This window comes from Dama dama, chromosome X, assembly GCF_033118175.1.
Source record: "Dama dama isolate Ldn47 chromosome X, ASM3311817v1, whole genome shotgun sequence".
NCBI classification, from domain to species: Eukaryota; Metazoa; Chordata; class Mammalia; order Artiodactyla; family Cervidae; genus Dama; species Dama dama.
In genome coordinates this window covers 16778370-16793805 of record NC_083714.1, presented here as the reverse complement: position 1 = coordinate 16793805, position 15436 = coordinate 16778370, and the positions used below count along the sequence as shown (strand labels likewise).

General features: G+C 36.5%; 1 pseudogene; it reads right to left on the bottom strand.

Moving 5' to 3' along the window:
• Positions 1-4500: 4500 nt before the first annotated feature.
• On the bottom strand, positions 4501-4599 carry LOC133053305 (U6 spliceosomal RNA; annotated as a pseudogene).
• Positions 4600-15436: the final 10837 nt, after the last annotated feature.

Genomic DNA, 15436 nt, shown 5'->3' with positions numbered 1-15436 from the left:
CAAAAAAATAAAATCTCACTTTCTTTCACTCACACTGGGAAGAAAAGAGTCTGTTGGAATAACCTATTCAGACTTTTAATCTGGAGTAGAGTTGACACCACTGTCAGATGAGTAGGAGTCTTGGTTTCTCTTATAACTTATACCCCATTCCTTTCTGTACAGTGATTCTTCAAATCCACTCTGACCCTTGCTCATGCTAGACTTCCACTTGGCAGATGTCTGAACTCTCTTGAGACCTACCTCACTCAGGCCTTACTTAGTTCTTGGTGCTTTTCAAAGGAAAGTAAATTCACATTAGGTCTCAAAGATTTCTTCTTCAGCTGCACATTATCAATCACTGATCTTTCAGTGACCTCTTTCACAGATCTCCTTAGAGATCTCTCTGACTATAGTTTTCTGACTCATTTCTCTCATTGTTCACTTCATTTAAGACGGAGTCATCAACCACTTGACTTCCTCTCTTAATGATGTAGTTGTGGTACCTCCTTCAAATTATTGGAGACTATTTGCCCTCTTTGTTCTTTTTTTGGTGAAGCTCTGTGCTCTTTTCAGGAATACCCACCAAGTTCCATTTGTCTTCAACTCATTTGCAGAGTAGGGATCACTGGGATGCCCTTGGCACAGTGGATGGTCAGGACATGTCAGGTTACCTGGTTTCTCCATGTCACCAGGGGACAATTTTCCAGAAACTGTGACCACAATTTTATGACGCCAAAAATTCTTTACATACTCATTAAGTATCACAATTTCTAACAAAACTAATGTTTCTCCATGACCACTTTTTTCATTCTGCTGAAATTGTAAGAAGTTACCTAACCATTTGTTCATTCAAACTGTTTTGTTAACACATAAATGGCTGGGTTGCAAAAAGAAGCTGGTGGAGAAAATCCACCAAGAGAGAGTTGATTAGCATGATTGGGGATCACAGAAATTTCTTCTAAACTCTGATTCATCCTTTCCTTGAATAAGCTCTACAGAACTGAATCCAGAATCAACTGGTTAATAAAGAAAAAAAAGAAATTATTTGCAAATATGTAAAACGAAAATATTAATAATATGTGAATTTAGCCTTCAGAAGAGAAGTTATATAGTTAAGAAATACAACTTTCAGTAGAATATTATGTTTAACATATTTCATCAGCAAAAATAAGAAGCATGTTGTCACAGTTTATTAGCTTGGATAATACTATAAAAAACATATACACAAATCCTTTAAAGAGAACAACTGTGGCTATAGTGCAGATACAACAAAACAGGGTTTTTGAGTTTTTTGTTTTTTTGCCTTTCAAGGATTAATTTGGTTACTTGGGCACACCTCTCAGCGAGAAATTATCAGCCAACTTTTCTCAACTTCCATTTTTCCCTAAATCCATCCATTGTTCACACTAAAGTCAAAATGATCATTTAAAAATGTAAATCTAGGGGCTTCCCTGGTGGCTCAGTGGTAAAGTATCCACCTGCTAATGCAGGAGACACTGGTTTGACCCCTGGTCCAAGAAGATGCCATATGCTGTGGAGCAACTAAGCCTGTGCACCACAGCTATTGCACCACAGGAGCCTGTGTGGCTCTTGAGCCACGGGAACCACAACTACTGAGCTCATGTGCTGCAACTACTGAAATTCACTCGCCCTAGAAACCATGCTCTGCAACAGGAAAAGCCACTGCAGTAAGAAGCTTGCACACCACAACTAGAGAGTAGCCCCTGCTTGCTTCAACTAGAGAAAAGCCCGCACAGCAATGAAGACTCAGTACAGTCAAAAATAAATAAATAAAATTATTTAAAAAATTAAAATGTAAATCTGATCATATTACTTCTCTGAAAGCTTTCAATGGCTTTCCTTTGCATTTTCAATAAAATGCAAGCTTTTTGCTATAGCCCTACACAATCTGGTCCCTGCCTACCATTCCCACCTCATCTTGTGCTACTGTCCTGTTATCTCTCCAAGCTTCAGCCACAATGACCTTTCAGTTACTTCAGCATGCTTTACACTTTCAAAGAGATGTTCTTTCCTCATAGAGCACTTCCACCCACCTATTCCATGTCTGGGTCCTTCTCATTCTTCAGACATCAGCTTAAATATTGCCCTCCCCTTATGCTCAAACTAAATAACAGAATTAAAGTATGTAACTTCAACTATTTTCTCTCTTTGTATACTCTGTTTCTGTCATAGAAGTTATTAACATTTGTAATCATATATCTATATGGCCATTTAAATGTCTACTATCTGTCTTCCATAGACTTAAAACTTCATGGGGGCAGAGAATGGGTCTATTTTGTTGCAAAAATGTAATACCTTGTATAAAACCTGGCAAATGGTAGCAACCAGTAAATATTTTTCCATTAAATAATTGATAACAAGATAATTTGTTGCCAAGTTTACAGTTTTCTTTACATAGGGTAAACCAGACAAAATTATCCAGCATAAATTAAGGAACTGACCCATCCATAGTTATAAACTTGAATGTAGCTGTAGAATGTTTTTGAAAAAAACAAATATAATTTTAGATAGCATCAACTTCAAATATTTCTTGACACCTTAGATTTACAAGAGGAAATATAACGCAAGGCTTTTTAAAATGCTTTCTCTTCAATTTAATGCTTGTTGGTTGGGAATAATTGCCTTTTCTTATACAGACATAATTTCATGTAGTCTTAATTTTTTCAATGGCACATATTTGGTTCTATACACATTGCAGATTAAAGCAAGGTATTTGGAATTGTGATCCATTTGTGTACTTTACTTTTTAATTGAAGTGTAGCTGATTTACAGTGTTGTGAGTACTTTACCTTTAAAATGACGCCTACCAAAAGATGACTATGGTACTACATTGTGCTAATTGGTGTAACTAACCCAAGGAAATGGAATCTTAAAGTTACATTTTAAAAGATTACTTAGATCAGAGGATAGGAATGTGAATACTTTTTTTTAACCTGTAACATACAAAAAAGTCAAGAGGTAGTGCTAACCTTCTAAATATTTAAGGCTGTCTGCCAAAATAAGCAATTCAACCCTGGTTGCATATATATTCACTAAAGAAGGAGAAGGAAGCATTAGAAGAAATCCTTGACCATGAAAATTATGCCCACTAACTTTCCCTAAGAGTTTACAGGCTGTCAAGGACTCTGACTTTCTGGCAGTGTTCATTTCAAAATGAACCCATCATTTCAAAAGGAGCCCAGCATGAAAGCAACCACTGCCACAACACAAATCCTTTTATCACTGTGCTAACACAGGTCCAGAATGGCACATACCTGAACTTGTGGTGAAACATACTAAACTTTATTTCACTCTTTTGGGGGTCTATAGTCTGTTACATTTTTTGTTGTTTTTGTTTTGTTTTATTTTGAATCCATGTCCCAGGACCATACTGTTTTAGTTATTGTAGTTTTTGAACCAGTTTCTATTCTTTCTTAGAGCAAGTCCTCCTCATTAGACTTCTTTTTCAGACTATACAACTGACCCTTGAACAAGAGCGCATTGGGGACACCCATTCTCTCCACAGTCAAAACTCATGGATAATTTATAGTCACCCCTCTATATCCTGGGTTCCTCTGTATTCACTGTTTGGTCTCCTCATATTCAACCAACCATGGATCATGTAGTACTGAAGTATGTACTATTGAAAAATATTCACTTATGAGTTAATTTTTGTGGTTCAAACCTGTGTTGTTCAAGGGTCAAACTGTACATGATATTCTTGACTATATATATTCTTTAGGATGGAATTTAGAGGTCACTTCATCAAGACATGAAAATAATCTCTGGGATTTTTATCATAAATTTATCAAACCTATGCATTAATTTGAAGAACTTAACTTGAAAATTTCTGTATTCTCATCCATTTTCAAGTGGGTTTTTTTGGCTAAATTTTGTAATTTTTTCCATATAGTTGCTGTACAGTTATTGTTGAGATTCTACCTAGGTGTTTTCTGGTTCTGGTGTTATAGCAAAAGGACTCTCCACTGTTTTATAACTGGTTAATGAAATGTCTGGGCTTCCCTGGTAGCTCAGCTGGTAAAGAATCTGCCTGTAATTCAGGAGACCCCAGTTCAATTCCTGGGTCAGGAAGATCCCCTGGAGAAGGGAACGGCTACCCACTCCAGTATTCTGGCTTGGAGAATTCCATGGACTATTCCATGGGGTCACAAAGAGTTGGACATGAATGAAATGTTTAGGAAAACCAGTAAAAAAAAAAAACAGTTAAAACCAGTTAACTGTTAAACTATCATTCTAAACATATTTTATTTAGATTCTCTTTGGCTAGGGAGTCGTCTCATTCACAGATATGAATTATATCTCCTATTTCCATTATTGACATCTCTTATTTCTGTCTCCTGTTTTATTGAAATGGCCAGGAAATTAAAATTTTAAATCATAATGGTGATAGCAATTATTTTTATCCTATCTCTGATTTTAATAGAAGTATATTTATGGTTTTACTCTTGTATATGATACTAGCTGTCGATTTAGGATAGATATTTACTAACCCAGTAGGGAAAATATATGATATCCTTTGTGAATTGACATGTCATCCTTCCTCTTCTAATCTTCTCCATATTTTTCCAAATTTAGCACATGTGCTGCGGAAGAGAGAACTGTTTTACTCTTTAAATAAATCTGGCCTGTCATATTTAAATGTCTTTAAAAACATTTTGAGGGGAAAGGTCAAAGCATGATTTAAAAGCAGTCTGCATTAAATGTAAAGCTAGTGAAGGCCTATAGCAGATTGGGAAATATTAAACCTGAAGTATTATGATAACGAACGCTCTTTTTTATGGACATAAGTCATTCATCTAGAAGAAGGGGAAGTCAATTGAATGACTTAGTAACTTGGTTTCCACAAGGAGCTTTTCCCTGATTGGCAAAACATTTAGGAGGAAAATAAACACAAATGGGAGAGAACCAGAAAACCTTTGTTGCCGAGAATATTAAAGAAAAGAAGGCAAAGAACTGCCATTGCACTCCAAATCTAATTAGCAGCACTAAAAAAGTGAATTGTTTCCAGAAAGGATAAAAAAGAGAGTTGTTAGCTTTTGACACCTGTAAGAGAGTGAGGCAGAGCTTGGAGATTTGCCCATTGTTAGTTTGAAGATTGTTAGAATACTAGCCTCAGAAAACTGCCAGTCCATGTCAGGATGCTGTGAAAATACAGAGTGCTGGACCTTTTCAATGCCTGGAAGCACTGTAGCTGAGGATTGTGACTGTTTCCTTGAACGTGGACAGAAACACCAAGTTTTATTTAATAGCAGTCGAGCTTGGTGAAAAAAGAAGCCAGCCTAAGTAGTAGGAAAAAGATTTCTTTTTATTTCCTACTTATTATATTTTAAGTTTATACCTACTTGATATGAGTGTTGAATGTTTGCCCTGCTTTTTCTCCCCCTTCTTGTGTACATGATCTTTATTCATTCTAACTTAAGATACAATGTTTCCATAAAATATTGTGGTGTTTAGAAGCATTCTCTCACTCTATGTATAAACTGTTGTCACTTGTAAAAGAAATAGGCATTCAAAGGTATTTAACTTTAAAAGTTTAAGAACATTTATTAAACTTGCCTACACTTTTGTACTATTTGAATGATCAAGTGGATATTATTTTTCAATTAAAAATGGGCTTATTTTAAAATATATTTTAAATAATATATATTTATTGTGACAAATTCAAAAGTAGAAGTGTATAAAGTGAAATTTAAAAGCGGCTACCACTCCACCTAACTACCCCCAGGTAGCCGCTGTTAAGGGTTTGCTGTGAATTCTTTTTCCTATGCGTATGCAAACATACAAACGGAAGAATTTTTTATTTTTAATGTAACCATACTATACAGATTTTCTGCAATTTGCTTCCCCCCCACATAATTGGTATCTTTCCATATCTACACAATAATTTTAGAAATGTCCATGGTTTTATAGAAAAAGCAAAGGAACCTAAATTCCTTTCTTCCCCGCCCCCCCCCCCCCCCCGTTTTAATTCTTTCTGTATAAACTTCTGAACTGTACCAAACCTGTAAACCTAATCTACCATCATCACAGCTACTGGAATAATTAGCTAAAATCCTAAAGTAATGATTCTCAAATTTTAGCATGCATCAGGGGTGTACTACATAATTGTCTTCCCACTCAGTCCTGGGAGGAAAATTTATAAGTTTCTTTAGAGCAGGGCTGTGAAACTGAGAGAACAGACTCTTTCTCTGCTGAGGTTTGCTGTATCTCCGAATTACACACTATAAATTGTCTATTTGTTCACTAAAACAATATAGTTGTTCTCATAAGCAGACTAGGGAGAGAACACATAAACCCTGTCCCAAGGACATCTCACATCAGTGGTTCTTAAGCAGTAGTGAGCATCAAAAGTCACCTGGAGGGCTTATTAAAAGACTGTTGGACTCCACACCCAGAGTCTTTGATTCTCAGACTGAAGCCCAAGAATTTGCATACATACAAATTCCCAGATGATGCTGCCCTTCTTCATTCCAGGATCACATTTTGAGATCCACTGTCTCAAAGGAAATAATCAACTTCTGTAATGAGCATCCATTTCCCAGCATATTTAACTTAAGACAAACAGATTTCACAGGACAGAATTCATCCAAAATCAGAAAAGTAGACTCAAACTAGAATTTCCTTATAAAGTGCTCACAGTCTCCAGTTGTTAAAACCTAACTGCAAAAAAAAAAAAAAAAAAAAAAAACCTAACTGCAGTAAGAGATGATGAAGCCCTCATCTCTATTCACTGGGGTAGAAATACAGCCTTTTTTTTCTCCCCAGATCTTCTTACTTCCAACTTAGCTAGGTTCTGCAGTTAAGAATGAACATATTCCATCTGAGAGCCATCACTTTTTTGAAATCTATTGCAATCCTAGAGTGAACAATTTGAGCCTAAGAATGGTTGTGGGAAAAAAGTGAAAGTGTTAGTTGCTCAGTCGTGTCTGACTCTGCGACCCTATGGACTGTAGCCCGCCAGGCTCCTTTATCCACGGAATTCTCCAGGCAAGAATACTAGAGTGGGTAGTCATTCCCTTCTCCAGGGGATCTTCCTGACCCAGAGATCAAATCTGAGTTTCCTGTATTGCAGGTGGATGGTTATTAGCATATTTCTGTTCAAAGTAGAAGATCCTGGTAAGAAATTTGAGTCTTTCAAAGGAAGCCCTGCTTCACTGCCAACATTAACCCAGTTCTTCTTCTATCTAATTGCTGAACATTCACCTGAGGAAGTGTAATGAGTGAGGGGTAAAGAGTACTGGGCCCCAGTTTCAGCTTCATATGTCTTCCCTGTGTCATGTGACCTCTCTATCTTCAGTTTTCTCATCTATAAAATGGACATAATAACACCTACTTAAAAGATTGTAAGGATTCAATGAGACAATATATGTAAATCACTTAGCCTAGTACCCAGCACATAACAACTGTTCAATAAATAGATGTTACTATTAATACTGCTATTTCATAGTAAACAATTGGAATAGAGAATTGGGTTCCTGACTATATCTCTTTCTTTTAACACAAACATAGCTAACAATGTCCCATTAAAATTCCTCAGTTTCACAGCACTATTTATAATAGCCAAGACACCGAAACAACCTAAAAGCCCATCAACAGGTGAATGGATAAAGAAGATGTGGTGTATACACACACACACACACACACACACACACACACACACAATGGAATATTACTCAGCCATTAAAAAGAATGAAATAATGCCATTTGCAGCAACATGGATGAACCTAGGCATTATCATATTAAGCAGAGTAAATTAGAAGAGAAAAAGACAAATACCATTAGATATCACCCATATGTGGAATCTAAAACACGACACAAATGATCATATCTACTAAACAGAAACAGACTCACAGACATAGAGAACAGACTTGCCAAGGAGAAGTGGCTGAGAGGGACAGAAGTATTGGGAGTTTGGGATTAGCAGATGCAAGCTATTTTATATATAGGATGGATAAACAACAAGGTCCTACTATATAGCACAGAAAACTATATTCAATATCCTGTGATAAACCATAATGGAAAAGAATATGAAAAAGAATATATAGAAGTGAATCATTTTGCTATACAGTAAAAATTAATACAACATTGTAAATCAACTATACTTCAATAAAGTTTTTTTAAAAAGAAAATATTCTTTCAGCTTCAGTGTTACATGATCAAATATACTTGTTGAATGATCTAATACCATTGTATTCAGAACTAAGTTTCAACATTTGAATTTTGGGTGATAAAGTATTCAGTCTTTAGCCCCAGACATTCTGAATTTTTTTATCTTACTTGTAAATAGGCCTTAAAATAAATGATATTCCAATTTCTAGAGCACGCTATTCTTTATTCACACTACTACTGATAGAACAATAGTTTGGCCAAGGATGTGTCCACACAAGACATCAATATTCACAAGAAAACAGTGTCATCACCAATTTCAGCATTCAAGAAAGACAAAATGAAACATCACTTAAAAGTAAATATCCTAAACTTCCCTGTGGTCCAGCAGTTAAGATTCTGTGCTTCTACTGCAGGGGGCACAGGTTCAGTCCTTGGTCAGGGAATTAAGATCCCACATACCACACAACATAGCCAAAAAATAAAATAAGAAATAAGCAAAATAAATAATTATTGAAAAAAAAGTAAATATCCTACAATACCATGAAAAACTCAACATTCATCATGTGTAGTTTCCCCAACACTTGCTGAAGTAGAAGTACTTTTTGTTCATTTTTTGCTTTGCTTTGTTATTTTAATAGGTATCCAGTGGGTTGCCATTTCCTTTTCCAGGGGATCTTCCCAACCCAGGGATTGAACCCAGGTCTCCCACACTGCAGGCAGAATCTTTACTGACTGAGCCACCAGGGAAGACCTAATAGGTAACCTGCTAAAGTTTTTCACTGTTGGGCAGGTCATGTATGAAAAGTTTCAAACCCAGATTTCAGGTGCCTCGAAATAATGGGGACTATTGAGCAGGATCCCTTTGTAAACTGAAAATGACTACTTCTGAATGGCCCATTTGGACTGGTAGAAGACCCAACGACTTTTACATCTGAGTGCTTATAGAAACTTTCACTTTTGATTCTTTCAGGTGCTTAGTTTCCATTAAACCGGCGATGCCAAGTGAGGTGACTGCTTTAGAGGCAGTTCCAGAAAATAAGTAACCCTCCATGTCATTCTACCTTCATCCCCAGAACTGCTTCAGATGTATCGCAGCAGACATGTTTTTTCCCCCCAGCTAACTGATGGGAGCACTTCCTTTTGAGCCAGATGCTGTATTATTAATTTGTTGGAAGTAATAATAGTCTTACTATTATTAGCAAGACTGGCCTTACATACACAGAGATGGGGTAGGCAGACTCCTAATGTTATTTCAGGGACAACAGGAAGGTGTCCTTTGCCAAAAATATCTCTCCAGTCTGTTCTCTGAGGCTTAAAATCATTTAATGAGAACTTTGCATTCTCTTTCAGAATTAGAGATAAAGATGATAAATCAGATACTCTTGGGAAAGAGAACTGGGCTCCCACAGCATTTGGCTCATATCTTGGTAATAGCACTTAACTATGTTACTTTATAACTCATCTGTTTGTGTGTCTGTCTACGCCCACAGGCATTGTGAATTCCTTGAAGGCAGTGAATATGCCTCCCTCATCTCTGACCCCTCAGGGTTTTTACAGGGTCTGACAGAAAGCAAACACTCAGGAAGCAAAATGGCAAAGGAGTGAATTAATGAATGAGCAACTTTACATTTACCATTAAGTCTAAAGGATTGAAAAGAAATTGTTTCCTGAGAATAGGGATGGAGGAGAAAACAAAAACACAATCAGGGCCCCAAAAGAGGTGGAGGGAGAGAATAATGAGTCATGACTATAGAATGCCCATTGTTAAAAGAGACTCTTATCTTTTCCTAATTCAGGGTTGCTTCATCCATTTATTTTTCAAGGCTCCGCATCTGTGCTGTGCAAAAAAAAAAAAAATTTAAGTTAAACCATTGTCTGTTTCATTTCTGAAGAAGCCAGAAAGACCTAGCTGAGTTTGCCCCCAAGGACTGAGTTTTGCTGCTCCTACAGAAAATTAGCTCTCACTGCAGGAAGTGATTTGTGAGCAGTTTGAGAGAAGACTAATATTAACGTCAAACCCTGTATGAAATGAAAGCTTGTCCAAAGTACAGGCCTGTATCGGGAAAATTAAAAAAACCCAGCCTTGCTGGTTCATTTTTACATTCTGTCTTTAGAACAAGATGTATGCAGCTCAAATGATCCAAATGTAAAAATCAGGTAGGTTCGTGATATTTTTATAAACTAAAAATTAAAAAAGAATCCTAACCACTAAATATTCACCTCTCAAAAATTACCAAATTCATTCACTTTGCACGTATTTATTGAGGACCTACCACCTGATAGGTTTTGTTCTAAGAGTTGGATGGACATATACTAGTGAACAAGACTGATAAGCTGGGTCTGGCACCAGACCATCTTGGCACACTTCTGACTCCCAGTCCATGTGTAAGTTTGATCCCTCCTGAGCCTGGGTGAGAAATATGAGGTGGTGGATGGAATAAGTGCCAGGTGTGTCTGTGTCATCATTGCTTGCTAATAAAAAAACAAAACAGTGTTTTTAACCCTATTCCTTTGTCAAAATAGCTGCCACAAATTAGCTGTGTCATTAGGAATCAGCCTTGGTCAGGAAGAGCATATTGGTCTTTGAGAGACTCTTTAATCCAAGCAGAAGAACCTCTGGCTCTGTGCTGGAGGCCTAGGTTCCAGCCCTGGCTCTACCATGACCTTCCTGGCAGGCTTAAGGCCAACCAATTAAACTCAATGTACTCATTTCTTCAAGGCAGGGTAGGAATCATCTTCACTGCTATTTCTACACCATAAATAATTTTGATGATAATATTTACATTAATAAATGACAATAACAATAGTGAATGTTTGGGCCAACTTAGCATGTGCTAGATAAGTGCTAAATGCTTTGGTACAGTCTCATTTAATGCTTTAGATTCTATGAGATTTCTTGGTACTATTGGGTTGACCAAAAAGTTCGTTCAGGTATTTCACACTATCTGATGGAAAAATCTGAATGAACTTTTTGGCAAACCCAATATTTTCAATTAGTTTACAGGTGGATAACTGGCCCAAAGAGACTACAGAAGTTGGTAACAATCACACACTAAGTGAGAGATGGGATTCAAGTTCAAATCTGTCTGATTTCAGAGTCTGTCTAGATGGGAAAGTCTATATACATGACTATGCTATTTAACACAGTAAATTGGAGTTAGATATTAACATCTTAGTATGAACTAATTTATTATATCCTGAGCTCTGGAACCTGAAGGAAGAAACTGAGTTAATTATATTCTCTTTGGTGTTCTAGACCTATATCTCATCCTCCAGCTCACTCTAAGTTATCATGGGAAAAGATCTGATCACATAAATCACACTGAGATATGGCTATCTAATAGTTTCTAAGGATCACCTAATTATAACAGGAGAAATGAGCCACACAAATTGTGAAGAAGGTATTTTTAGTCTTGCGAGCTCCTTTCCAAACTCCATGTATTACAATCCTAAGTGATCATTTAGCCTATATATATAAACAACATTGCAAAGCTTCACTATAATTATGTCTATAAGCTGTGACAAAAACTACAGATCAGAATGTAGGAGCATGGTCATAGTCCTGCTCTTCTAGCCATGCCCGATCTGTTTATATAGGAAACATTTCTTAAGCATCTACTATGTGTGAGGCATTTTTTCCATCAGCATTTCATTTAATGCCCATAGTTATCCTGTGAGATAGGTATTACTATGCCCAATTTTGCAGATGCATTAACTGAGAATTAGAAAGGCTAGCTAATTTTTCCAAGGTTGTATAGCTAATAAATATACAAATCAAAATCATAAAAACTCTGCTATATGAAGTTGGTTGCCTAGCCAAGAGTAATTTCTCATTCTTTCTCTCCTAATAGATCCCCAGTATTGTTCTGGCAGCAATATGTCCAAATCTAGGGGCTGAGTTCTAAATGATCTAAGCCAATAATGGAAATTGCATTGCCCCTTGCCAGTGACAAAAAAATTATCTGGGGCTTCTGAAAAAGGCACAGAAGGAGGGGCCTCTTTTGGTGTCACTGTTCCCCTCTTGCATCCTGCTTTACACACTGTAATATAATGATGTAATGCTTGGAGCTACAGCTGCCATTTTTAAACCATGAGAGAAAACAGCACTGACTCCCTGAGGAAAGCAGAATAGAAGGATCAAAGCAGCTTGGCTCCTGAATAACAACATTGCTAAGATGCCAGATCAGCTCTAGGGCCACCTTCTTCCTGACTGCTTGTGGTTCAACTTCTAATAACTAGGCAATATTTGCAGCCCAAAGCATTTTTAACCATTACTACAGGGTATGTGATAAGAGTCAAATGAATGATGTATCAATTAAATGCTAATTGAGAGCAAGAAGAGGTCATGTGACTGAGTTTATCAGAGAGAGGTACATATAATAAGAGGACTTGGAGCTGGGTCTTGATGAATGGTGGATATTTTTAAAGATAAATAGGGGAAAAAAAGTATTTCAAGCCGGGATCATATTTGTCTTATTCACCACCAATTCCAATAATTGCAATTCCAATTCACCAATAATTCCAATTCCTAGTACAGTTCACAGCACATAGCAGGTGTTCAATAAATGTTTGTGAAATGACTTAATTAATGAGCAAAGACACAGGGGTAAGAAAACATGGAACGTTTACATAGATATGGGACAAAGAAGAGAATATGAGATGGAAATGATAAAAGTTAATGTGTTAATGTAGGTTCCAGGCAGAGGATGGAGGGTTGAGGCTGTGTCTTCAGAGATTTGGCTCTTCCCTTATCCATCCCTTATCTTCTCAATCCTACAATCATAACAAAATCAAGTAGGAAATTTGACATGGTGACCTACAGTATATCAAGTGTACACTTAGGTGACAAAACAAACAAATGTCATGGGTCAGAAGCATTGCTGGGTGGCCTGAGAAACCCAAATATCACAGACATCATTAAAATAATGTATCCAGCACCTGGAAAGGTGACAAATTCTGCCTCTCAGCCTAGATACCATGTCCTAAGGCTCCACCCCAACAACTTTTCCTGGAGACAAAATATGCCAGCCTTGAGAAAGTCTCTCTTTCTGTTGAGTGATTGCTTCTCTTCTGATAGCAATTTCTTGGAAAATGGAGCTCTGACACCCTTAAGAGTATCCTTTGGCAGTTGCCATATCAAGCGCTCTGTTCTAGGAGACAAAATAATTTTACTAGGAGCTGTTACTTACATAAATATTATAATTAGGATATTAAGAATATTTTCTTCTGCAGTTCAGTCAAGAACATTTTATAATGCAAAATGACATACAGATGTAGTATAATAAACATTGTTTGGAATGAGTTTGTCCAAACTATGGAAAAGGAAAAGTTAAGATTGAATTGGAATGCCATGAGACAGATCTAATCCTCAGAAAGTAAAATTTTGTCGCTCATCATTTTATTTTTTTTTTATTTTTTAAATTATGAAAGTATGATGACACATTTACAGGGGACTTGGTAAATACAGAACAAGGTTACATGTAGTTCCACTATATATTACAATTATTTTTGAAGTAAATAAATCAAGATTTTTCAGTTGGAGTTTCAGTATCAAACTCTCAAAAATTAATAGAATGAACTGACAGAAAATTAGAGGGATATAGTAGACCTGAAAAACACTATGAACCAATTCAACATAATTATGATTTATACAATTTTCACACAACAGCAGGGTACAAATTCTATTCAAGATCCCATAAACTATAATCCAGGAGACACTGGAACATGTCCCTCATCATTTTCTAAGCCCCAACTCTACTTCCCACCCTGCACTGTCCTACTCAATCCCTAGAATCCTACCTAAGGAAAGAGTGTGAAACCTGCCCATGGCAAGAAATCAATGACTGATAAAAATAACATTTATGAGTGATGTTCATGGGCTAGGAACTATTTTAAGTGCTTTGTACACATTATCTTATTTAATAGTCTATGAGATAGGTATAATTATAATCTCACATTCTACAGTTGAGAAAGATAGGCTGAGAGAGACAAAGCAATTTAACCAGTGCCAGTAAGTGGCAGGGATTATATTTGAACATAGGCATTCCCATTGGAGACCTATTAGCTCACCTACCATCCTATGCTACCTCACTTCTACGTTTGTTTTGTTTTATGTTTTAACCTCAGAAATAAAACTTTAGAATAAAGAAATAAAATCCTTTAGGTTGAATTTCCAGTATCAGGTGTTGGGGAGGGTATAATTGACTTGGTGTTCTAGCACCTTTTATCTCCTGCTGAGTATGCATTAACTTTAAATCAACCACATTAATTTGGTTGGTATTGCTGTGATCCATCTTCTCACACAAAATATCAAATCACACTTGTGTTGACTGGGTTTGAGGGTATACTGATTTAACGGGTGGTCTTCATTATCTGAGTCTCCTTTATCCATGTCTCCAAAGTTAAGAGGATACAAATGAAGGCAAAATGCAAATTATTCACTAATGAACTGACTTCCTATAAAAATAGTCTGTACTCAAGCATCTCTTCTTGTTTAGTATGAGCCTATGTTGATCTTTATGCGGCAGATTATCTGATATTGTCAGACAATACAATGGAAACCGATTTTAAAGTGAAATTGCAAATCTTGCAAAACGTTCAGGATTGCAAGCAGTTGACGAAAATGATGCTGAAGAACTACTCTGATCACATGCAGCACCACAACTGAACATCTGATAGAGTAAGACCAGTGAACAAATAAAACTGATGAGGATAATGCCAAGGTTTTAGCAAAAGAAAATGATTTGGATATTAAAGGTTTAAGAGAAGTCCTTGGAAAATTTGTCCTGGAAAATTTGCCTTTTAAGATTTTTGCTCTAAAAACAGTGCAAAATTACAAGATTTGCCCATATCAGTACATTTTGGTGAAAATAAACTACTTGCATATTTTTGTTTCCATTTCATGAAAATTGGAATATGCTGTCACTATTAAGGTTTGACTTGCATAGCCCTCATTACTAGTCAAACGGAATAGTCCTTTATTCTGCTTGGAAAACTAGCCAAACACATTGCATCTTCTGAGTCATTTCGGGAAAGAATGGTTGCACTTTGGAGGCTTCTCTGTATACTTCAGTTTGCAAATATTCTGGCCATTTGCAGGTGCCAAATAGCTGGACTCTAAATAAGCCGGGTTGCATTGTATTTCACTTATCTCCCTTTCCAGATGCAGTACCTGGCATAACACTGAACATTTAGTCAGCATTCAAAAAAAAAAAAAACCCAAAAAACAAAAAGATTAACTTAATTTGAGCACTTTCCCTGAAGATTCACAATCAAGAAAGTTTAGCCATTTTGATTTCCCAAGCTTGAAAAACAAGTCCCAAAGCAC